Genomic DNA, 24,119 nt, shown 5'->3' with positions numbered 1-24,119 from the left:
TTTATCATATTTATATGTGTCTATTTGATTATACATATCACATTTTATATAATGAAATACTTGCAATTCTTTTATTCTTGTGAATCTTCATTACATAGTTATAAGGAAGGGACTAGTTCTGTTTTCCTTCTGTTGTTTTCAGAGAGCTGGTTCAAGAGTAGAAAGCTGGCACATACTTAATTAATCAATGTATATATGAAGGCTTAAATTAATTAATACTTAGGAGCTGCCCAGAGAATGTGCCTGTCCCTCTGAGAAATTAATTAGTCCAACTTACATTCATTGAGGGCCTATTTGATGACAAGCATTGTCAAATACACAGATGCATAAGGAAAATGTCTGCCTGGGGAGTTTAACATCCAGTGGGGGGGGAAGGTGAGTAAATTTATAGGTCCTCCAAAATGTCAAAACTGTCATAGAAGTGTGTATAGAGGATTATGGGGAAATGCATGAAAGAGAAATTCTTGCTATTCAGGCAAACCAACAACCCTGAGAAGGGGAAGAGATTTTCCAAGCAAGAGCAGTGAGGCAGTAACAGCAGGAGCAACAGGTTGTGGGGTGGGGACAGAAACATGTCTGTTATATCCCACCCCAGCACAGCCTAGCGAGTGCTTAGCCTATGGTTACTCCTGCTGGAGGAAGAACAGAGTAGGAGATAAGAACAGCCAATGCTGGGGAACGTGGCCCAGGGCCAAGTCCTGAAGGAGTCTCCGCTGGATCTCGCAGGCAGCAGCGAGGCCACTGGAGGCTAAGTAGGACAGAGCTTTGCAAATTTCCCCACCAAAGTGCTCCCACAGGCAGAGGAGTGCACATGTGCACCTCTGGGGATTTGAGACACAGCCCAGAACAACCTGCCACAAACATGATATTTCTGTAAGGTCTTGCTCTAGCTTAAAATCTTTTGAGTTTTGTATTCTAGTCTCCCTATATATATATATATATATATGTATATGTATATGTATATATATGTGTGTGTATATGTATATATGCATAGATGTATATATGTATGCATATGTATATATATGTATATACAAATATATATATATACACATATATTTTAACACAGGGCATTGTTTTCAATTATTTACCATTTAGTAAAAGGACACTTCAAGAAAATATTGGCTACATAATTATTCTATAATCCAATGTAATGGCGTCACATTGCCCCTGCCCTGTTGAAAAGGACACAATAAAGAGAATATCCATATTCCCAGCACCTTAAATAATGCCTGGCTCATAGCAGGTGCGTGATACATATTAATTAAATGAATGAGTGATGCACACGAAATGATGTGACATGACTAGATAGATCCAACAGAAGGCTATTAGATCATGGCAGCAGCACAATCCGCGGCAGTGGGGACTTGGCCTTTCCAGGCTCTGCTGCCAGACAGGCCCATGTGCTGAGGAAACAGATCCAAATCCCTTCCATTTCAATACACTCACCTGTGACACTACAGCCCACCAAGAGCTGAGAGATCTAAAAGGTATTGCAAGAAGAAGGGAGCAGAAATAAATCTCTACCTGCTTCTAGATTAATTTCCAATAATGGCAAACCAGGCAGCTGGGGAAACTGTCTAGAGTTGAACTCAAAACGACAACCCTCAAAAAACAAAACAAAACAAAAAAAAAACCAGAGCTGTTCTCTAAGAGGCAGTTCTAATGGTATTTATCCAGAAGCTTCCTTCTCCTAAGTCTCTCCTCAAATGACCGCTCCCTCCTCTCTGCTCCTGTTCTCTTTTCCTTGCAATCCAACCTTGACTGATCAATTCCTTCCCACTCAAACATCCAGCTCCTCCCTGCTTCTCTGCCTCTGCAAGATTGCCCCTCCCCCATCACCCATCATGCCTGCTGAAATGCCAACACCTTCAGACCCAAGATCTTGACTCCCACACTGATTTCTGTCATTCATCGGTTGGCCTTTCCTCTGAGCTCCTGTGGCTAGAGAGGAAGTGCCAATTTTGTGCTATCTTACTGTATTCACTAATTTGCTCGTATACCTACAACTATATGGGATGTGCCATGAGAGCAGGAGTTGGGACTTGGTCATCTTAGTCTGCCAATCCCAGTGCCACGCTGGAACACAACACGTGGTCAAGCTGCTGGCTCCCGGGTTATATGGGCACTAGCAGTCAAGGAAATCTGCCTGCATGCCCCCTGCACCTCCTCACCGGGCTCATGACCACTTTCTCATGCATGAGAATCTTCAGATCTCGGCTGGAACTTGGCACAGTTCATTCCCTCAGAAAGGCCACAGCTGGAGACTAATGTCACATGCCCAGAGAAGCTGATTCCAGGGCTGCAAAACCATAGTGGCTTTTAAAGACCACAAAGAAAATGGATGTCTTAAAGAAATATTTTTCCTAGGAAGGCCTGTCTCTGGTAGGACTCCTTAGCTGCAAACGCAGCAAAAAAGATGAGGGTGGAGGAAAGAGCTCTGCTGGGCAGATCAGGGCTGCATTTATATTGGGCATGGTGGCTCCATCCTGAGGATTTCTGTACTTCTTTAATATGCTCTGAAGACCATGACTCATTTCCCCCATTCTGAAACCAAATAGCTTAAACACAGCATTCCCAGGGTGCAGAAAGAAAAAAGGAAGGAAGAGGGGAGGGAGTAAGAAAAAGAAAAGAAGAAGGAAAAAGAAAGACAGTGTTTAAAATTCCCAAACACGGGCTGGCGCCGTGGCTCACTTGGCTAATCCTCCGCCTGCGGCACCAGAATCCCATATGGGTGCTGGGTTCTAGTCCCGGCTGTTCCTCTTCCAGTCCAGCTCTCTGCTGTGGCCCGGGAGGGCAGTGGAGGATGGCCTAAGTGCTTGGGCGCCTGCACCCTCATGGGAGACCAGGAGGATGCACCTGGCTCCTGGCTTCGGATCGGCGTAGCTCCAGCTGTAGCGGCCATTGAGGGGGATGAACCAACGGAAAAGGAGACCTTTCTTTCTGTATCTCTCTCACTAACTCTACCTGTTAAATAAATAATAAAAATAATTCCCAAACACTTCTTTTTATTTAAAAAACAAAGATATTTTAAATTTATTTGAAAGGCAAAATTACAAAGAGAGAGGGTAAGATCTTTCATCCTCTGGTTCACTCCCCAACAAGTCACAATGGCCAGGGCTGCGCCAGACCAAGGCCAGGAGCTTGGAACTCCATCTGGGTCTCCCACTTTCCCAGGCACATAGCAGGGAGCTGGATAGGAAGCGGAGCAGCCAGGACTTGAACCAGCACTCCGACACGGGATGTTGGTGTTGCAGGTGGAGGTTTAGTCTGCCATGCCACAATGTCAGCCCTGCTGCTTCTTCCTCTTCAGGTTTCACACGTCAAAGCCAGCAAAATGGTCGACAGCCTCCTCATTCCCGATGAAGCTTGCTTTCACATGTCTCTGGTACCTTCCTCAGACAACGAGAGGGGGCCTCCTGGGACACGGCAGCTTTTCCTCCTTTCCTATCCTGCTGAGCAGAGGCTGCTGCAATGGAAATGCTCTCCAGCAGCCGTGGGGCAGCCCCATATCCAAACTGAGCATTTGAAGTCCAAGGACAAGCTGTTCTACTTCCAGGACAGTCCTATCCGGCATAGGGTTGGCGAGCCATCTCACGAGCAGTATCATAGTCAAGAGACACACCAGGTAAAAATGACTATGTTGGATAGGGGAGGTGGAAGGATACAGAGCCATGATACAATCACATGTTCAGTTCTCAAAAGTGGAGCTGAGAGGCCGGCGCCGCGGCTCACTAGGCTAATCCTCCGCCTGCGGCGCCGGCACACCGGGTTCTAGTCCTGGGTCGGGGCACCGGATTCTGTCCCGGTTGCCCCTCTTCCAGGCCAGCTCTCTGCTGTGGCCCGGGAAGGCAGTGGAGGATGGCCCAAGTGTTTGGGCCCTGCACCCGCATGGGAGACCAGGAGGAAGCACCTGGCTCCTGGCTTCAGATCTGCGTAGTGCCAGCTGCAGCGGCCATTGGAGGGTGAACCAACAGCAAAAGGAAGACCTTTCTCTCTGTCTCTCTCTCACTGTCCACTCTGCCTTTCAAAAAAAAAAAAAGTGTAGCTGAGAAAGAAGCCAATACCTGCTTCCCAAAACACTTCCTGGTGTTTTAGATAATGTGATGGATGGAACACGAGTGTTGCACTGTTTCTTCTCCAAAACCACTAAGGTGAAAGTAGAGGAATAAAATAGAAGCGTATCCACAAGCGTAAGAGACTGGGGAGGAGATATATGTGAAAGAGAAATGAGGACAGCGGATGGAAGGCAGGTGGCTGACCCACCAAAGCACAGTGGCTGACGCCTGAAGGGGTGGGGGAGCAAACCAGTGCATCAAAAGGCTCAAATCCCGGCAGCTACAGAGGTACAGCAAAGGTTGAGCTGAGGCAAGGGGCTTAAAGCTAGGGGAGCAGGGGAAGACTCGGTTTGAAAAAAAAGCTACCCAAGTTTTCCCATCCATGCCCTCCACAGAGGGGCCCTGACTCCTCTGTGATCCCAGGAGAATCAGACTCAGAGACGTCAGGCACAGAAAAAGGCAGAAGGGCCAAGCTATAAACAGAGACAGTGTCCACAGGCCGTTGCTCTAAAGCTGTTCTGTTTGCACCACGGATGGGGTTCCCACAACCCCCTTACTTACCTCGCTCAGAGAACACTGGCAGCCATTGCCCACCTCCTAGTGACAGACAGCTGGCTGAATAATTCTTCTCCGAGGAGCTGCAACAACTCCAGAGAAAATGCCTACAAACACTGACAGTTGGAATTCCACAATGCAAAAGGCTACAGAGAAGCCCACTCTGCAATAAGCACTGGTCATCAGCAACATTTCCAAACAGAACTTAGTGTCTCTAACATATGACAATTGGAAAAGGAAGAGAGATACAGAGACCTTGCAAGGAACACTCTGATTAATATCCTAAGAGACATAAGGGAAGACATTGTATCCATAAAATAAGAGAGTGTGTTACATAGAAGAGTAACGATAATGATGATAGCAATATTTTGTTGAACATTTACTATATATTAGTCATGTTTTAAAAGTAATTTAATTTTCATCGTGTGCTTTTATCTTTCTGTAGTGCCCATGAACTGGGTACAATTATTTCCCGCATTTTAAAGATGAGTAAAACAGAGAGGATGGAGAATTTACCAAAGGGTATTCAACTAGAAAGCAGTACATCTGCTATTTATTTATTTATTTATTTGAGAGGCAGAGTTACAGACAGAGAGAGGGGTCTTCCATCTGCTGCTTCACTCCCCCAAATGGCCACAAGAGCTGGAGCTAGGCTGATCCAAAGCCAGGAGCCAGGAGCTTGGGCCATCTTTCTTTGCTTTCCCAGGCTGTAGCAGAAAGCTGGGTCAGAAGAAGAGTAGCCAGGACACGAACTGCTGCCCATACAGGATGCCTTTGCCACAGGCAGAATCTTAGCCCACTATGCCACAGTGTTGGCCCTGTATATCTGCTATTTAACAACCACATTATAATGCCTCCCAAAAGATCCCTTGAAAAACACTCCTAGAACAACTTAATGAATAACACGAGTGAAAAGATAAGAAAATCAGGGATCAATCCAGTAGGTTCAACATTTGAAAACAGATATACAAAGAAAATGGGAAGAATTATTTTTAAATAGTACTACAGTTCCTGACACTTAAATGAGGCTACAGATTAAATCACCTAGAACAATAAATGAGGGGGAAAAAAACTTACAACGAAATCCAGCATCATAAAATTCTACCACTCCATAGCCAAAGATAATCCTAAAAGCTGGGACTGGCTGCAGTGCCAGCATCCCATATGGGCGCTGGTTCGAGTCCCGGCTGCTCCACTTCCAATCCAATTCTTTCTAATGACCTGGAAAGCAGCAGAAGATGGCCCAAATGCATGGGCCCCTACACTCACGTGGGAGACTCAGAAGAAGCTCCTGGCTGCAGATGGGCACAGCTCTGGTCCTTGTCGCCATCTGGGGAGTGAACCAGCAGGTACAAAGTCTCCCACTCTCTCTCTGTAAGTCTTCATCTTAAAAAAAAAAAAAAAATCCTAAAAGCTTCGAGAAAACAAAAGGCTGCTTACAAAAGACTGGGAGTAAAGATTGCATTAGGCTTCTCAATAATAATTGGAAGCTAGAAGTCAATGATGCTACAGCTTCTGAAATTCAAATGAGAATTCTATGCAAGCTAACCTTCATGTCCAGTCAAATACTAAATCAAGTGTGAGACCTAGAATGCATGTGTGATGTAACAAGTGTTACCTGTAGGAGGGAAGTGAGATTTTCTGAGGGCAAGAGAGATTTATCTTCTGTAGTTTACCACTTTGTTCTGTTTGAATGTTTACCATATGCTGATATTATTCAAAAGATTTTTAAAGCTCTTTAAGGAACGCTAACAATGAACTATCCTTGGAAACTCCTTGACTTAGTAAAGCACGTAGATGATTTCCTGTTCTTCACCATCTACAGCTACACCGTACATGCTCCATATCTCAGGCATGCAGTGCACCAGGTCTGCAGAAAGGGAGGTCTGCCAGAACTGGTTTGCTGCTCTGATGAGAAATGCAAAGATCATTTGGAAGACAACCTCTTGGCAAGACCAACCCAAGTGTCATAGTTAGATCATTTGAATAAATACATGAGTGCATGAATGAATAAGTGAGTGTGAAGCACTCTGAGTCATTTGGGTGTGGCTGAGTGACAGGAAGAAAGTAAAGTTACGAGCAATTACTTGGCATTACAGATCCTCCCTTGCTGAGACTTGACATTTTCTGCGGAGATAGAGATCGGGTATAGGAAGCCAAATTGCAAAGCCGGTCTATTCTTGCCACCTTAATGTGAGAAGCCCATTTATCTGCATACCATCATTAAGTAGTGTACACATCAAGGTCCAGACTTCAAATTGCCATTATCTGTTCCTGAGAGAAGAGCAGCTCTGAGATTGTCCTTGTGAAGCATGAGCTAAGTCTGATTATGGCTCTACTCACACATTAGATGTAAGAAGCTCATTAAAGCTATTGTCTTTAAGAACTCATCTAATACACCAGTTGTCTTAAAGTCATTTTAAAAGAGGCTGTGTTAAATGAATGGTATGGTGCATGTGGTATAGGGATGCAGAGTAAGTGGAAACTGTAGTTTGGTGTTAGTTTATCTGATAACACTATGAAGATTATAAAATACTTCACAATATCAATATCTATCATCTATTGAGTGCTTACCTGCCAATTACTATACACTAAGGGATACATATATAATATATATACTATGTATTATTTCATTTAATCAGACAGCTTTATGAAGCAGTTCTAGTCCCAGTTGGGGCACTGGTTCTGTCCTGGTTGCTCCTCTTCCAATCCAGCTCTCTGCTGTGGCCCGGGAGGGCAGTGGAGGATGGTTTAGGTGCTTGGGTCCTGCACCCGCATGGGAGACCAGGAGGAAGCACCTGGCTCCTGGCTTTGGATCAGCGCAGCTCTGGCCATTGTGGCCATCTGGGGAGTTAACCAGAGGATGGAGGACTTCTCTCTCTCTCTCTCTCTGCCTCTGCCTCTCTATAATTCTGCCTTCAAATAAATAAATAAATAAGTAAATCTTTAAAAAAAATTACTGCTATTGCAAGTGGTGAGGCAGAGGAAGTACATGCATACTTTTAGTACGTGGTAGTAGTGTCTTAGATTGAACTCACTCTTGGAATATATGTTAAAATGACTGAACTGATCATAACTAATAAAACAGGGTGGTGGTGATGAATTTCCATCTTGGGCATTTTGTGTGCTCCTCTTTGTATCACTCACTCTAGGGGGAGTCAGCTGGCCTGTGGAGAAGTTCCTTCGGTGAGGGACTTAGAAATCCCTCTCTACCGGCCGGCACCGTTGCTCAATAGGCTAATCCTCCGCCTTGCGGCGCTGGCACACCCAGTTCTAGTCCCGGTCAGGGCGCCAGATTCTGTCCCGGTTGCCCCTCTTCCAGGCCAGCTCTCTGCTATGGCCCAGGAGTGCAGTGGAGGATGGCCAAGTCCTTGGGCCCTGCACCCACATGGGAGACCAGGAGAAGCACCTGGCTCCCGGCTTCGGATCAGCGCGGTGTGCTGGCTGCGGCGGCCATTGGAGGGTGAACCAATGGCAAAAGGAAGACCTTTCTCTCTGTCTCTCTCACTATCCACTCTGCCTGTCAAAAAAATAAATAAATAAAAAAGAAATCCCTCTCTACCGACAACTACATGAGTGGCCGTAGAAGTGGATCTTGCCCCCAACTCAGTGGAGCCTTCAGTTGAGACGTCAGCCCCAGTGAGCATGTGATTGGCCCTCGTGCCACAGCTACCCAGCTAACTCAGGCCAGACTCCTAACCACAGAAACTATGAAGTAATATACATTTGTTGTTTTGAACTGCTGAGATTTAGGACAGTTTTCTAATGCAGTATAATATACATATAGAAAAATAAACATCATAAATGATGAATTTCACAAAATGAACATGCCCAAATAACAAGTACCCAAATCTAGGAATTAAGCATAACCAGCACCTTAGAAGCCTCCCCATGTACCCTCCTTCACCAGGAAACTATCTAGACTTCTAAGAGCACAGATTAGTGTATGCTGTTTCTGTACATTATGTAAATGGAATCATATGGCATGTACTCCCTTGGGCCTATCTTCTTTCAGTCAGCATTGCTTCATTACATGTAGTTTCTTTTTTTTCAAAGATTGTATTTATTGACTTGAGAGGTAGAGTTACAGACAGTGAGAGGAAGAGACAAAGAGAAAGATCTTCCTTCTGCTGGTTCAACAGCCGGAGCTGCACCAATCTGAAATCAGGAGCCAGAAGCCAGGAACCTCTTCCAGGTCTCCCACGCAGGTGTAGGGGCTGGCACTTGGGCCATCTTCCACTGCTTTTCCAGGCCATAGCAGAGAGCTGGACTGGAAGAGGAACAGCTGGGACTAGAACTGGTGCTCATATGGGATGCTGGCGCTGCAGGTGAAGATTAACCTACTGCACCACAGCGCTGGCCCCTACATGTAGTTTTTGAAAACTAGTTTTAAAAATTTTGTTGTTTAACTTGTCCCAAATCATAGTAAAGAAGACTGTATGAGAATATATGATTGCAAGTAAAGACTGAGAGACATTGCTACAGGTGACCAAGAATAGAAAAGAGGATGATGAGAAGCTTTAAGGAAACTCTAAAGCAATAGAATGTTTAACTACATACACTGGGAAGCAGTATAATGAAGTGTTAAGGAAAGGGTCTGAGTTAAAATGGCTAGATTAGAATATTCAGTGAGTAAGGAGCTCTACTGCTAATTGTGTGAGCAGATTATTTCTCCATTTTTCATTCTCTGTAGAATGAGGATAATAGTGCATACCTCATATGGTTATTCAGAAGGTAAAAATGGAAGCAAATGAATCAAGTAGTAACCCTCTGCATATAATAAGTGGGCAACAATTGTTACCTATTAGTAAGAAATGTTTCCATATGGGGGTTTATAATACACAGGAAGGCAAATCTGTACTGTATGTCATTTTTATCACATAGGAGGTGATTTTTCTCAGTAGAAAATGAAACTCCCTCCATTATTTTGTTTGTTTGTTTTCCCCACACGGCTCTTCTGTCCTTCTCTCAAGTGACTGTGACTGTGGGGACGAGATGAAGATCATTCTAGTCATCTTCTCTTTGCTATTAGCTTTGATAGGAAGGTGGAGAGGGAAGGATACATTTGAAGGCTGAATTGAGGCTTCAATTTATCAGTGGATTTCAATTACCAGCATAATCTCATTGCTTCATGACCAAGGATCCCTAACAATGGACTGTTGCCCTCTCAATAGTAAGTCTGTATCTATTTTTAACTTTCCCCATCTGTTAAGATCTCTCTACTGAAGGTAATAAAAGATTTAGATTTAGAAAGCGCCTTAGCATTTAGAATGAGATAGAAGCTATAAATAGATATGTCAATGAAACAGGTTAGTATGGGATCTGGTTCTCTGAGAGTCTTGAAATCAAAGGCATACATTCTTATCTGATCTATATATTGACTCTGGACATGTATATGTGTGTGTGTTACACAAACATGAATATATGCATGGAACATGAATGAATATAGAACTGTGGGCAGAATTGAGAGTTAACTGCTAGACTTCTGAATGGTGGAATGATGTCTGTGGATTGGGTCTGCTTCCTCCCCGAACAATTATTACTGGAAAATTTAGGATCAACATTACATCCAGATAGCCCCTCGCCCGTGGGACAGCAGCACAGCTACATACTGAGTATGTGATACTTACTGACCTTCCCGCTTCCCACTGTCAGACTCTGGGAACTTGTCAGGACAAGGGGATGTTCCCATCTAGCCACCCAACGCTGTAGTTAGCTTGGTGACTGGTTTGCTGACCAGGCAGACTGCCACTCACAGAATTTGGAATGTCACTGCCTAGCACTTATGGTTGCTAAAATTCCATCTGTTCCCCAAGACTCAGTGCAGATATTTCATTTGCTATGAAGCCACCCTGATGGCCACAGTGACTTTTGTCCTCTGAATTCCTAGAGCACTTTCTGACCTGCACACAATATTGGTTACACACTGCCTTGAACTGGGTTTCTTGAGTGCCTGTTTTATTTCTCTATTCGATCGTCATCTTTCCATAGACAGGAGACAAGAGCATTTGTCTCTGCAGCACCAAGTAAGGAAAGGAGTATCACTGAATTTTCTGAACAAGTAACTCCTGGTTACTCCTGCCTAAATACCAGCTATTTTGTCAGTGCTCCTGTTAGTACTGGCACCCAGAATCAGAAGGACTGGGGAAAGGATGTTAGTTTAAGGAAAGGTTATGGAAATCAGGTTCCCTGAATAGCTTATGACACACAATAATACAAAATTGGATACTAACATGCCCATCAAGATCTTGGAACAGTTTTGCTGTGATTTCAGATTCTCAGCGAGAAGACAATATGAATAATTTGATCCATTTCACCAGACTAGTGCTTTTTTTTTTTTTTTTTTTTTTTCAGATTTTTATTTATTTATTTATTTGAAAGAGTTACAGAAAGGGAGAGACAGAGAGAGAGAGAGGTCTTCCATCTGCTGGTTAACTACCCAAATGGCTGCAATGGCAGGGGCTTGTGCCAGGAAAAAGCTAGGATCCCGGAACCTCTACCAGGTCTCCCCAGTGGGTGGATGGCCCAAGTCCTTGGGCCCTGCACCCCATGGGAGACCAGGAGAAGCACCTGGCTCCTGCCATCGGATCAGCGCGGTGCGCCGGCCGCAGCGCGCTACCACGGCGGCCATTGGAGGGTGAACCAACGGCAAAAGGAAGACCTTTCTCTCTGTCTCTCTCTCACTGTCCACTCTGCCTGTCAAAAAAAAAGGGCCAAACATCTTTTGCTGTTTTCCTAGGCATGTTAGCAGGGAGCTGGACTGGAAGTGGAGCAGTCAGGACTTGAACCAGTGCCCACATGGGGTGCTGCCATTGCAGGGGCAGCTTAACCTGTTACACCACAATACTGGTCCCCAGACTAGTTTTACCTAGGAAACTGGCCTAAAGTCCAGACCTTGGTAGGCCTAACTGACCTTCTGCAGGCTTACTCCAGCTATAGATTCTATATTACATATAGCCAGAGCATTTTTTTTTTGACAGGCAGAGTGGATAGTGAGAGAGAGAGAGAGAGAGAAAGGTCTTCCTTTTTGCCGTTGGTTCACCCTCCAATGGCCGCTGCGGCCGGCGCATCACGCTGATCCGAAGCCAGGAGCCAGGTACTTCTCCTGGTCTCCCATGTGGGTGCAGGGCCCAATGACTTGGGCCATCCTCCACTGCACTCCCGGGCCATAGCAGAGAGCTGGCCTGGAAGAGGGGCAACCGGGACAGAATCTGGCACCCCAACCGGGACTAGAACCCGGTGTGCCGGCGCCGCAAGGCGGAGGGATTAGCCTGTTAAGCCACAGCGCCGGCCCAGAGCATCTTTTTTTTTAAAAAAAGATTTATTTATTTGAAAGGCAGAGTTACACAGAGGCACAGGCAGAGAGAGAGAGAAAAGTCTTCCATTTGCTGGTTCACTTCCCAAATGGCTGCAATAGCCAGAGCTGGGTCAACCCGAAGCCAGGAGCCAGAAGCTTCTCCCAGGTCTCCCACACGGGCCATCTTCTGCTTTCCTAGGCCATAACAGAGGGCTAGATTAGAAGTGGGGCAGCCGGGACTCGAAGTGGTGCCCATATGGGATGCCAGCACTGCAGGTAGTGGCTATGCCACAGCAGAGGCCCCAGCTAGGGCATTCTAATTCAGGATAAACTGCAAGCCTGGAACAGAGACTAAACTTCAAGACTGAAAGGATCTTGAGAGTCTCTTTGCAGATTCTTTTGCTTCTTCAAACCATCTGGAACAGCTTTCTAAAAGATTTATTTATTTATTTGAAAGGCAGAGTTACAGTAAAAGAGAGAGAGGAAAGAGGAGAGAGATCTTCCATCTACTGGTTCACTCCCTAAATGGCCACAACAACCAGGACTGGGCCAAGATGAAGCCAGGAGCCTCATGTCTTCCACATAGGTGCAGGGGCCTATGCACTTGGGCCATCCTCCATTGCTTTCCAAGGCACATTAGCAGGGAGCTGGATTGGAAGTGGAGCAGCTGGAACTCAAACTGGTGCTCCTTTGGAATGTCAGCACTGCAGATGGCAGCTTAACCTACTGCACCACAGTGCCGGCCACAGGGACAGATTTTTATTCCTCTCCTTTTGCCTGTTGTTGTTAACTCCCTAGAGACAATATTTGACAGCTTCTGAATAAAAAACGTTTTTCATAGCAATTAAAATACATTTTTGGCTTCAGTTGAAAGAAGTAAAAACATGGACGGCGCCGCGGCTCAATAGGCTAATCCTCTACCTGCGGCGCCGGCACCCCGGTTCCAGGTCGGGGCGCTGGATTCTGTCCCAGTTGTCCCTCTTCCAGGCCAGCTCTCTGCTGTGGCCCGGGAGTGCAGTGGAGGATGGCGCAGTCTTTGGGCCCTGCACCTGCATGGGAGACCAGAAGAAGCACCTGGGTCCTGGCTCCAGATCAGCGCGGTGCGCCAGCCGCAGTGGCCATTGGAGGGTGAACCAACGGAAAAGGAAGACCTTTCTCTCTGTCTTTCTCTCTCACTGTCCACTCTGCCTGTCAAAAAAAAAAAAAAAAAAAAAGGAAAGAAGTAAAAACAGTGATCTTATGTTATTAAAAGTTATTAGAGGGGCTGGCGCTGTGGTGCAATGGGTTAACGCCCTGGCCTGAAGTGCCAGCATCCCATATGGGCAGCGGTTCAAGTTCCAGCTGCTCCACTTCTGATCCAGCTCTCTGTTATGGCCTGGGAAAGCTTTAGAAGATGGCCCAACTCCTTGGGCCCCTGCACCCGTGTGGGAGATCCAGAAGAAGCTTCTGGCTTCGGATCAGCACAGCTCTGGCCGTTGCGGCCAATTCGGGAGTGAACCATCGGAAAGAAGACCTCTCTGTCTCTCTCTGCCTCTCCTCTCTCTATGTAACTCCGACTTTCAAATATATAAATAAATTTTAAAAAGTTATTAGAGGCTGGCGCCGCAGCTCAATAGGCTAATCCTCCACCTGCGGTGCCAGCACCCCGGGTTCTAGTCCTGGTCAGGGCACCGGATTCTGTCCCAGTTGCTCCTCTTCCAGGCCAGCTCTCTGCTGTGGCCCGGGAGTGCAGTGGAGGATGGCCCAAGTGTTTGGGCCCTGCACCCGCATGGGAGACCAGGAGAAGCACCTGGCTCCGGGCTTTGGATCAGCGCAGTGCGCCGGCTGCAGCGGCCATTGGAGGGTGAACCAATGGCAAAAGGAAGACTTTCTCTCTGTCTCTCTCTCTCTCACTGTCCACTCTGCCTGTCAAAAAAACCAAAAGTTATTAGAATAACATATCTTTCTGTTTCCTGGGTAAAGGTCCTCTCCACTACCTGGCTATATTTTCTAAGAAACCCGTTTTCACCACAGGTCCTTGAAAATTAACTGCATGTGGTTGGAAATGTATCACAGAACCACAAATGGGAACAAAATGCTCATCAAGCTTCAATCCAATGTAGTCTATAATCTTTGTCAGTTATAATCCTTGTTTCTAGTAATAAAGACAAAATGAAAAGGTACGGTATTGGCTAATCCTCCATGAGTAAATTCTGCCCCCTTGTGGACTAAAACATGCACAGATGGGAAAGAAATACAGTTGCGTGGGCTGGTTCCTTCCAGTTCTTTCAAAGATTAACAATCTCTAAATGTCAGGTTAACAATGGAACAAAACAAGACCCTCTGTATAAATTTTGTAAGAGCTCATTGATGGTGACAAAATACATTTAACAGACAACGGTACACATTTTTATTTTATACTTTGTACCACATTCAACTGGAACAGTGGCTTAAATATACTAAGAACTCAATAAGTATTTTTTAGAATATTGCAGTTAGAAAGAACTTTCAACACTGACTTTCATAGCTCCTGAAATACCCCATCTGAATGACTCAAGTAGCTACAATAATAGAAAATTCACTAAATGGTATGATATAGTTCATTCTCCTATCAACAGACTAAGCCCAAATGACTTATGTCTTTTGTAACAGAATCACAAAATAGAACTGAAAAAAAGGTGCTGAAGACTCTCATCCTGTCATTTATGGGTGAATATATTATGCCATCTGTATCTAATTGCACCCTATGGAACAAACCTCGATTAGCCTATTACTTGCTTTGTAGTCTTTTAGATGTTGAAAGGCAGCGATTACAGTGTCCCTTAATCTCTCCTCTTCCTAACTGTTCAATGTATACTTGTACCTACTATTCCTTATGCTACGTTTTTCAGGCCATTATCATTTCATCATAACAACCCTTCAAATGCCAATTTTTTTTGGTCAAAATCCCTGTAGTTTTCACCATTTAGAAATGAACACAAATACTTTGCATGCACTAGTTTGGTTCCTATAAAGTACAGTGGAGCTGCTACTCCTGTTTAGAACATGAGGATTCTGTGAATGGAGCCCTCAGACCACATCACACTAGCTGTCAATAGAATTCTTGAATTTCCCCAGGACCCTCAGACCTTTCCCATGCTGTTATATGCCCAGCTGTAACTTTTAACAGTTCTATCTATTGAGTTTCTTTCTGCTTTTAGCTTAGGATCCCAGCTAGCAAGATAATTATGCATCTCAAGGGTATCCAATCAAATAGCTCTGCCATCTATCTCTATGCCATCTGCATTTAATAAACTTGGTTCTGTGCTTCATGCCTGCCAACTTCAAGATGAAGACAATGATCTTTGGCACTGGAAAGGAAAAGTAATAAAAGTAGAGATGGACTGTATCTCCACAGTGCCTCCCAGCAACCATGACTCTGAGGAGTGGTTTGTTTCCTTTTTTCTAAAACAGAGTTGATAACAGTTAACTGTCTCATCATGGGGCTCACATGAGATAATACATTTGAATAAGCTTAGTTAATGATAATTATTAAATTAATGTATGGTATCATCAACCATTAGCTTTCATTTTAGAATAAGATTTATTTATTTATATATTTGAAAGAGTTTATAGAGGCAGGTAGAGATGTGTGTGTGTGTGTGTGTGAGAGAGAGAGAGAGAGAGAGGGAGGGTGGGAAAGAGAGAGAGAGAGAGAGAGAGAGAGAGAGAGAGAGAATCTTCCATCCACTGGCTCACTCCCCAAATGGTTGTAATGGCTGGAGCTGGGTTGATCCAAAGTCAACGGCCAGGAGCTTCCTCCAGGTCTCCCACATGAGTGTGGGTGCCCAAGGACCTGAGCCACTGTCTGCTGCTTTCCCAGGCACGTTAGCAGGGAGCTGGATTGAGTGGAGCACCTGGGACTCAAACTGGTGCCCATGTGGATTACTGGCATTTCAGGCAATGGCTTTACCCACTGTGCCACAATGCCAGGCCAAATCATTAGCTTTCTAAGAGCTGGAGGGAGCAAACAGCTATTTAGTCTAGGAGTAAAACACCTGCATTCCATATTGGAGTGCCTGCGTTCAATACCCTGCTTAACTCCTGACTTCAGCTTCCTACTGTTGCAGACCATAGGTGGCAGTGGCAATGGCTTCAGTAATTGGGTTCCTGCCACCCATGTGGAAAATCTGGATCGAGTTCTTAGGTCCTGGCACCAGCTTTTGTCCAGCCCCAGCTGTTGCAGGTATTTGGGGAGCAGACCAGTGAGTGGGGGCTCTCACTGACTGGCTATCTCTGCCTCTCAAAGACATGAAAAAATAAGTTTTAAAAGAGTTTACTGGGGCTGGTGCTGTGGCAAAGTAGGTAAAGCATCCCATATGGGCACCGGTTCAAGTTCCGGCTATTCCAATTCTGATCCAGCTCTCTGCTATGGCCTGGGAAAGCAGTAGAAGATGGCCCAAGTCCTTGGGTCTCTGCATCCACGTGAGAGACCCAGAAGAAGCTCCTGGCTCCTGGCTTCGGAACGGCACAGCTCCAACCACTGCAGCCAATAGGGGAGTGAACCAGTGGAAGAAGACCTCTGTGTGTGTGTGTGTGTGTGTAACTGTTTCAAATAAATAATAAATCTTTCAAAAAAAAAAGAGTTTACCTACCTAGTGGATAAATAGGTAAATGCAATTTTTCATTGTAGATAAATACATGAAAAATACATATTGAGTTTTCCCAGGGGATAAAGAAGTGTCAACCATTTTTAATCAGCCTGGGTTTAATCTGAAAACTTGTCCCACTATCTAATGTCAGTGCCAGGCTCTCGCCTTTCCTTCTTCTCTCCTCTCCTTTTGTCTCCTCTCACTCCTGTCCCCTTCCCATCCTCACCCATTTTCTTCTTTCCTTCCCTCTTCTTCTCCTCCCTCCCCCTCCCTTCACCATCCTTCTCCTGCTCTAATTGCTGCCTACACTCTGTGAAGGGGGAACACACTCAACATCTGGCCCTCCTAACCAGAGCCCACCGCTCAGGCTGCTTGCTGCCTTGGTCCTTGTGACCACACCATCTGTTCCAGGACTCCAGGAGCAAATACTCGCCAACTTGGTGGAAAAAAATAACAATAACACCATACTGATCACCAGATGTCTGACACGTCACTGGTGACTTGCAAGCTTCATTCTGTCAGCTTCAGACTCTAAGTATCAAATTTGAGAAGGCATTGAAATGTATCAGGCATTTAGCAGCTCACAGCCAATGTGGTCTTCCTGTTGTGAAGACCTTTGCAAAGGAATCTGGCTCAGGAGATGCTGGGGTTGGCCTGGGTGTGGGGATGGGAAAGTAATATTCTGTCTAGAAGAGAAACTTCACTAGTTCCCTGTGAGGGAGGCTGGCAGAGAGAACAGTGCTGCTTTATCTTTCCAGAACACCTCCATCCCACTTACTTTCACAGGCTTCCTTAATTGCTCTTGTCAGAAATGATCTTCGGTGCAGTATTACTAATTTTATTAAGCATGCTTTACTGTTAAGTTTTCTTAATGATGCTGTGCTTACAGGAAGAACATCTTTATTTTTAGGAGATGCTTGCTGAAACATGTAGAAGTAAAGGGTCACGCTGCCTGGAACTTATTTGCAACTGGTGCAGCAAACAAAGAGGGAGACAGATAAAGCAAATATGTGTGGCCAAATACTAATGGTTATCAAGCAAAATGACTTTCAAAATTCTTCAACATCTTGGCTTACCTTTTTGGTATGTTTTGTTGTTTTTTTTATTGACTTTCAAAATGCACCATCCACAATTATTGATAATAATTACCATTTGGTGAGGGTGTACTATATACCACTTGCTAGTGCTAGACACTTTACATACATCAGATAAAAGCATAATTGTACAACAGCCTTTCAAAGTTCCTCCTTTGCTCAGAGTGGTCAGGGAATGAAGTGGTTTTATAGACACTACGTCAATCCAAGTCTGACGCCAAAGCTCATATGGTTTTTACTATAACATACTGCCTCTTTAATCGCATACAGTGTTCCAGAAACAGTCTGGAAGCTCATGCATGCATATGTACAGGAAAACACACCTACAGAATTTTAAATATATATGCATATGTGTATGGATGTATGTATATATAAATATAGAGTCAGGGGGACTTTGAGTGAGTTACTTTTCTCTAAGCCTCAGTTTCTTAATCTACAATATGAGAAAGGTTGATTAGAAATCTTCTAAAGTCTCTCTTATTTTTATGCCTGACACTGGTAATTCTGATTTTCCTGAGGCTTTCTCAAATATTCTGTGTAAAGCAAAACACTTGCATTCAGGTAAGTGAACAGCCGACTACATGAAGCCCACCGAAAAGACTGAAGGAGCTGCTTCCACATGTCAGTCACCCTCAAGGGTGCTCTTCTATTCATTAAGCTGCATGCGCAACACAGCTCCCACACCTGGCATTGGACAGCAATCTATGGTTCCTTGACTTTGACTCTAACTCTGTGACTTGTGAACCGTTTGTCTACACAGCCTGCTAAACAAGTCAGTTCTAAGGAAATAACCAACCTGTTCCTGACCTCTGTACCAAGCACTGTAGCTTCACCTAGGCTGGGCCTTGAGAAATGCTGGGCGCCCATCTGAAGATGGCAATGCTGGAGGATCCCATCTTTGAGGAGAGTAAGCATGGGCAACTAGGGGCAAGCTGTGCCTGTAGACAGCAAGCATCTGACACAAAGCCCTGTCTCCTGGTGGAGGTGAGCAAGGGAAAGCAAATGGCATTTACCGGGAGACACATGTGTATCACTGTGCTAGATGTATGCCCTCAGTTCTTACTTTCCACTTTGCAGATGAGACTGCTCAGGCTCAGAGAGGGTAAGTCTCCCAAGCTCCCTTGGTTAAGTGCCTGAGCTGCATGCAAGCTCCCACTTAGGGAGAGCCTGCAGCTGCTGGAGCTGCATTTTGCATGTGTACATAGGGACAGTCCTTACCATTGCTACCATCCAGCAACTCTTCCCACAGGCAAATGCTGCAATAAAATCCCAGACATTTGGTGGAGACTATTCTGCTACCAACTACCTTTGTGACTTGATATTTCAATTCTCCATGCTGAAATTTCATCCTGAGTTAAAGTGATGATCTCTAAGTTCTTTCTTAATGAAGATGGGTCCTTCAATGCCTAGAGAATCCTAGGCCAGCCTCAGGGTGGCTGGACTGCCCCTTCCCTCACACCCACGGGATGGCAAACACACATTTGGCAGCCCAAAGAGCACTGCCAAGCCTGAGAGTTAAACCCAGCGCTCAGGCCCTGTCCACTTAGGATGTCCAATAGGAGTACAGGGATGAAAGGTATTGAAGGACCCTGGAAATCTGCAGGTCCTTGGTGATCTCTTGAAGACTGCAGCTTCAGGGAAGACTGTGGGTTTGTACACTTTGGTTGAGGCTCTATGCTGTGCTAAAAGCATTTGTATTCACCAAGGTCTACTTGCCACACTGCTGTATTTAATTCTGGATATGGTATAAATAGACCTTGGTGCACTGTCAAAGCAATACCACCCACCACTATGTTCCGGTCCTTCTGGGACATCAACCAAATCTGAGCCTTTGATTCCCTCTAGTGGCCTAACTGAGCAACTTTCATAACTGATTCTTCACATTTATTTATTGTGTATAGCAAGTGCCTTCTGTGTGCCCTACGTTGGTGCTGGGTTCTCTAGCTTAATCTGGGGTGTAGGACAGTGGTTGCATTCAAGCACTGATTCGTTCAGCAGTGATGGAAGTCAGAGGTCCTTCTTCCAAGCTAACCTAGTACAGTACAAACTGGCAAATTTCCCAACTGCTCTACAGATGCTTTACAGGGATTTACTTACTTATTTTTTAAATTTTTATTTATTTATTTATTTGAAAGTCAGAGTTACACAGAGAAAGAAGGAGGGGCAGAGAGAAAGAGAGAGAGGTCTTCCATTCGCTGGTTCACTCCCCAAATGGCTGCAACAGCCAGAGCTGGGCCGATCTGAAGCCAGGAGCCAGGAGCTTCCTCCAGGTCCCTCACATAGGTTTAGAGGCCCAAGGACTTGCTCCATCTTCCACTGTTTTCCAAGGCCATAGCAGAGAGCTGGATTGGAAGTGGAGCATCTGGAACCTGAACTGGTGCCCATATGGGATGCTGGCACTGCAGGAGGCGGCTTTACATGCTATGCTACAGGGCCGACCTCTATTTATTTTTTTAATTTTTTAAAACTTAACTGAGGATGTTTCCTTTAAATTATTTATTTATTTATTTAAAAAGCAGAGAGACATGGGGCTGGCACTGTGGCACAGTAGGTTAAGCCTCTGCCTGTGGTGCCGGCATCCCATATGGGTACTGATTCAATCCCAGCTGCTTCACTTCCAATCCAGCTCCCTGCTAATGCACCTGGGAAAGCAGCGGAAGATGGTCCAAGTGCTTGGGCCTCTGCGTCCATGTGGGAGACCCAGAGGAAGCTCCTGGCTCCTGGCTTCAGGTCGGCCCAGCTCTGGCTGTTGCAGCCATTTGAGGAGTGAACCAGTGGGTGGAGGATCTCTCTCCCTGTCTCTCCCTCTTTCTCTGTAACTGCCTCTTAAATAAATAAATAAATCTTAAAAAAAAAAAAAAAAAAAAGGCAGAGAGATAGAGCTAGATCTTCCATCTGCTGGCCAGGCCCAAGCCAGGAGCCAAAAACACAACCTGGGCCACCCATGTAGGTAGCAAGGACCCAAGCACTTGAGCTGTTTCCTGCTGCCTCCAGATGGTGTGCATTAGCTGGAAGCTGTATTCGGAAGCAGAGACAGGACTGGAATGCGGGCATTACAATATGGAATGCAGGCATCCTCAGCAATGTCTTAACCACTGTGCTAAATGCCTGCCCTTTTATAGGTTATTTCTGCCATTAAATGAGTTGTGGGACCTTGGGATGACTCTTACCATGGGCCTCAGTTTTCTCAGTGGTAAAATAGGGCACAGGTTAGATTCAAATCATTTCAACAAGTACTTACTGAATACTCACAGTGTATTCAAACCTGTAGTGTAAAGTCAAAGATCAGAATATTATCTTAGTTAACAGGAACTTTTTCTGACATTTGCAATAAAATAGAAACATTATTTCCAAACTGACCATGTCATATAAATTTGGCCAAATATGAGTCCAGTATACTGCAATCCTCATGGTCTTGTACTTCGCTTTATATTTTTGATCTAATAGAACTCAATGTACCCAAAAGGTGACATGAAACAAGTTGGGGTCATTATGGTTAATCTGAGCATGTTAGAAACCAAGGAAAGGCTGAAATTTGTCCCATAAACCCATGAATCAAAGTGAATGATGTAGAATAAAGCTGAACTGTATAGCAAAATAGCACATAAGTTTGGGTAGAATGGTTGCCAATAATTTCAACATAACCAACAGCTGGTTGATGGGTGCTATCAATGGAACCAAAAATTTATATTGTCCTCTCCAAGGACTGACCCCCCCCCCCCCAGGGCAGGAAAAATTTGAACCTCAGAGATAAATTAGTTAATTGAACTAATGTTTCATCACCTCAATTTATTAGTCTTTAATAATGTAGATTTGATCATCAAGAACATCAGAGCCTTATCAAGGTAGTCAGAGACATTAATAGGAAAAGGAGGAAAGATGGGTTTGAAGTCTGCCTTAGTCAATTCAGGCTCCTGTAACATACTACTATAGACTAGGTGGTTTACAAATAATAAAAATGTATTTCTTACAGTTCTGGAGGCTGGCAGTCAAGAAAAAGGTGCTGGCAGGTTCAGTATCTGGGAGGGCCTGTTTCCTGTTTCCTGGTTCATAGCCAGCCATCTTCTCTGTGTTCTCATATGATAGAAGGGCAAGGTAGCTCCCTGGGGTCTTTTATTTTTAAGATTTTTTTTTATTTATTTACTGATTTGAAAGTCACAATTACAGAGAGAGGGAGTGAAAGATCTTCCATCTGCTAGTTCACCTCCCTAATGGCCACAATAGCTAGGGCTGGACCAGGCCAAAGCCAGGAGCTAGAAGCTTCTTCCAGGTCTCCTCCGTGGGTGCAGGGGCCCAAGCACGTGGGCCATCTTCTTCTGCTTTCTTGAGTGCACCAGCAGGGAGCAGGATTGGAAGTGGAGCAGCTGGGACTCGAACTGACACCTCTATGAGATGCCAGTGCTGCAGATGGCAGCTTAACTTGCTGCACCACAGTGTCAGCCCCCTGGGGTCTTTCTTCTAAGGGCACAAATCTCATTCATGAGGTCTCCATCTTCATGACCTAATCACCTCCCAAAGACCCCCATCTCCAAAGCTCATTACATTGGGGGTTAGTTTACAACACATGCATTTGGGGGAGAACATAAACATTCTATCGCTGAGTGTGAAGTTACTAACAGATGTGAAAAGATGAAAGAGGTAAAGAGACCCATAAGTGGAACTGAATTCCTATTGGTCAAGAGGACCCAGGATGGATGGGGAGTCATGAGCCAAATGAGAAAATTCAGAATTTGGCTTCAGAAACAAAGACTGTTTCATATTTCGAAACCATGTGACATGAAACTAGAGAGAATGGAAGACAAAAGTTGAAGGAATAAAAGAATGTGTGTTCCTACGGGAAGTGGGAACACACTATAAGACCTCTCTTGTTGCTGGAGGCGTTACTGCACTAGAAAGAAGTCTTGGAGGGTCTCTAAGAAAGCTCTAAACCCAGCCTATACCCTAACACTGGAGCCTGTCTTAGAGAAAAGACCAGTTTCTGCCTTCCCATCTCCAACAGACAATGTTTCCAGAAAATAACCAGTGAAAATTTAGGGGTCTCACCATTGAACCCAGACACAGCTGATGGAATAGGAGTATTTTCTACTATTTATTTATTTATTTGAAAGTCAGAGTTACAGAAAGGGAGAGATAGAGAAAGATTTTCCATCTGCTAGTTCACTACCCAAATGGCCACCACAGCTGGGGCTGGGCCAGGCTAAAGCCAGGAGCCAGGAGCTTCCTCTGGGTCTCCCAGGTGGGTTCAGTTGCCCAAGAACTTGACCCGTCTTCCAGGAGCATTATCAGGGAGCTGGATTGGAAGACGAGCAGCTGGACTCAAATTGGCGCATGGGATGCCAGCACTGCAGACAGCAGCTTAACCCACTGTGCCACAGTGCCAGCCCCATGAATATTTCTAACAGCTTTATTTATGAGGTGCAAGATAAATAAGTGAGGAAGAAAAGCAATGCCAGGGTGCTGTGACTTTCTCCAATATAACAAGTAAGGGTTGACATTGGGGAACTGTGTGGGTGTCTGCAGTGCAAAGGGAGGCACTGTGGTCAGGAAGAGAGCTGAGGGATGTTGGGCAGTTCTGCCTGGATTTCATAATGGACTTAAATTCAAACTTAGTTTACACCTCCAGTCCCCAGTGGACTCTCCAATGTCCGCTTATCCTTGAACACTCTCTCTCAAAAATTTAACAATTTTGGGAGTTGGCACTGTGGCGCAGCAAGTTAAGCCACTGTGTGTGGCGCCAGCACCCCATATGGGCGCCAGTTCAAGTCCCAGCTGCTCCACTTCTGATCCAGCTCCCTGATAATGCACCTGGGAAAGCAGCAGAGGATGACCCAAGTGCTTGGGCCCCTGCACCCATGGAGGAGATCTGGAAGAAGCTTCTGGCTTCAGCCTGGCCTAGTTGTGGCCATTTGGGGAGTGAATCAGCAGATGGAAGCTCGCTCTCTCTCTAATTCTGATATAAATAAATAAATCTTTTTTAAAAATTTAACACTTTTCCCAAGGGCATGTCTTTTCCGGTGTATTTGTATATACAGCTCCTAAATGTCTTTTCATTAAGCAAAGCAAAGGATTAGGTCACTAAATGACGCTTTTCTTTTACCACCTGACCTGCCTCACCAGTCCATTTCACATCTGTTACTTCTTTCCCACATGTATTCTTCCCGTCGGCAAGCTGAACTATCTGCTACCATTCACTGATAGGCCCTGCCCCACCCTTTTCCTTCTTGTTTCCTCCTCCCCTTCACCTCTCCTCATACCACAACACCTTCCCTCATCCTCTATTTCTATCTAAATGAATTCTATTTTCCAAAAATACCACCTTGTTAATAATAAAATCAGTTGCTTTATTCAGAGCCAATAAGTGCTAAATATTACACTGGATGATTTACATATGGTATGCCTAATATTTACAAAATCCTTGAAGGATTTATGCTCCTCTTGAACCCTCAAATTAATTGCCTATAATTATTTTCTTCTCTAAAATTGCAGGCCTTTGATGATGAATAATTTC

At 44.9% G+C, this 24,119-nt stretch overlaps 1 protein-coding gene across 1 annotated transcript in view; it reads left to right on the top strand.

The window, feature by feature from the left end:
* The window catches only part of CLMP (CXADR like membrane protein), a 112,422-nt gene that overhangs the window by 54,110 nt on the left and 34,193 nt on the right, over positions 1 to 24,119 (top strand). The gene's annotated exons all lie outside the window — the stretch shown is intronic.

This window comes from Lepus europaeus, chromosome 7 (assembly GCF_033115175.1).
Source record: "Lepus europaeus isolate LE1 chromosome 7, mLepTim1.pri, whole genome shotgun sequence".
NCBI classification, from domain to species: Eukaryota; Metazoa; Chordata; class Mammalia; order Lagomorpha; family Leporidae; genus Lepus; species Lepus europaeus.
Note: the sequence above shows the minus strand (reverse complement) of the source record. Positions and strands in the feature narration are given on the sequence as shown.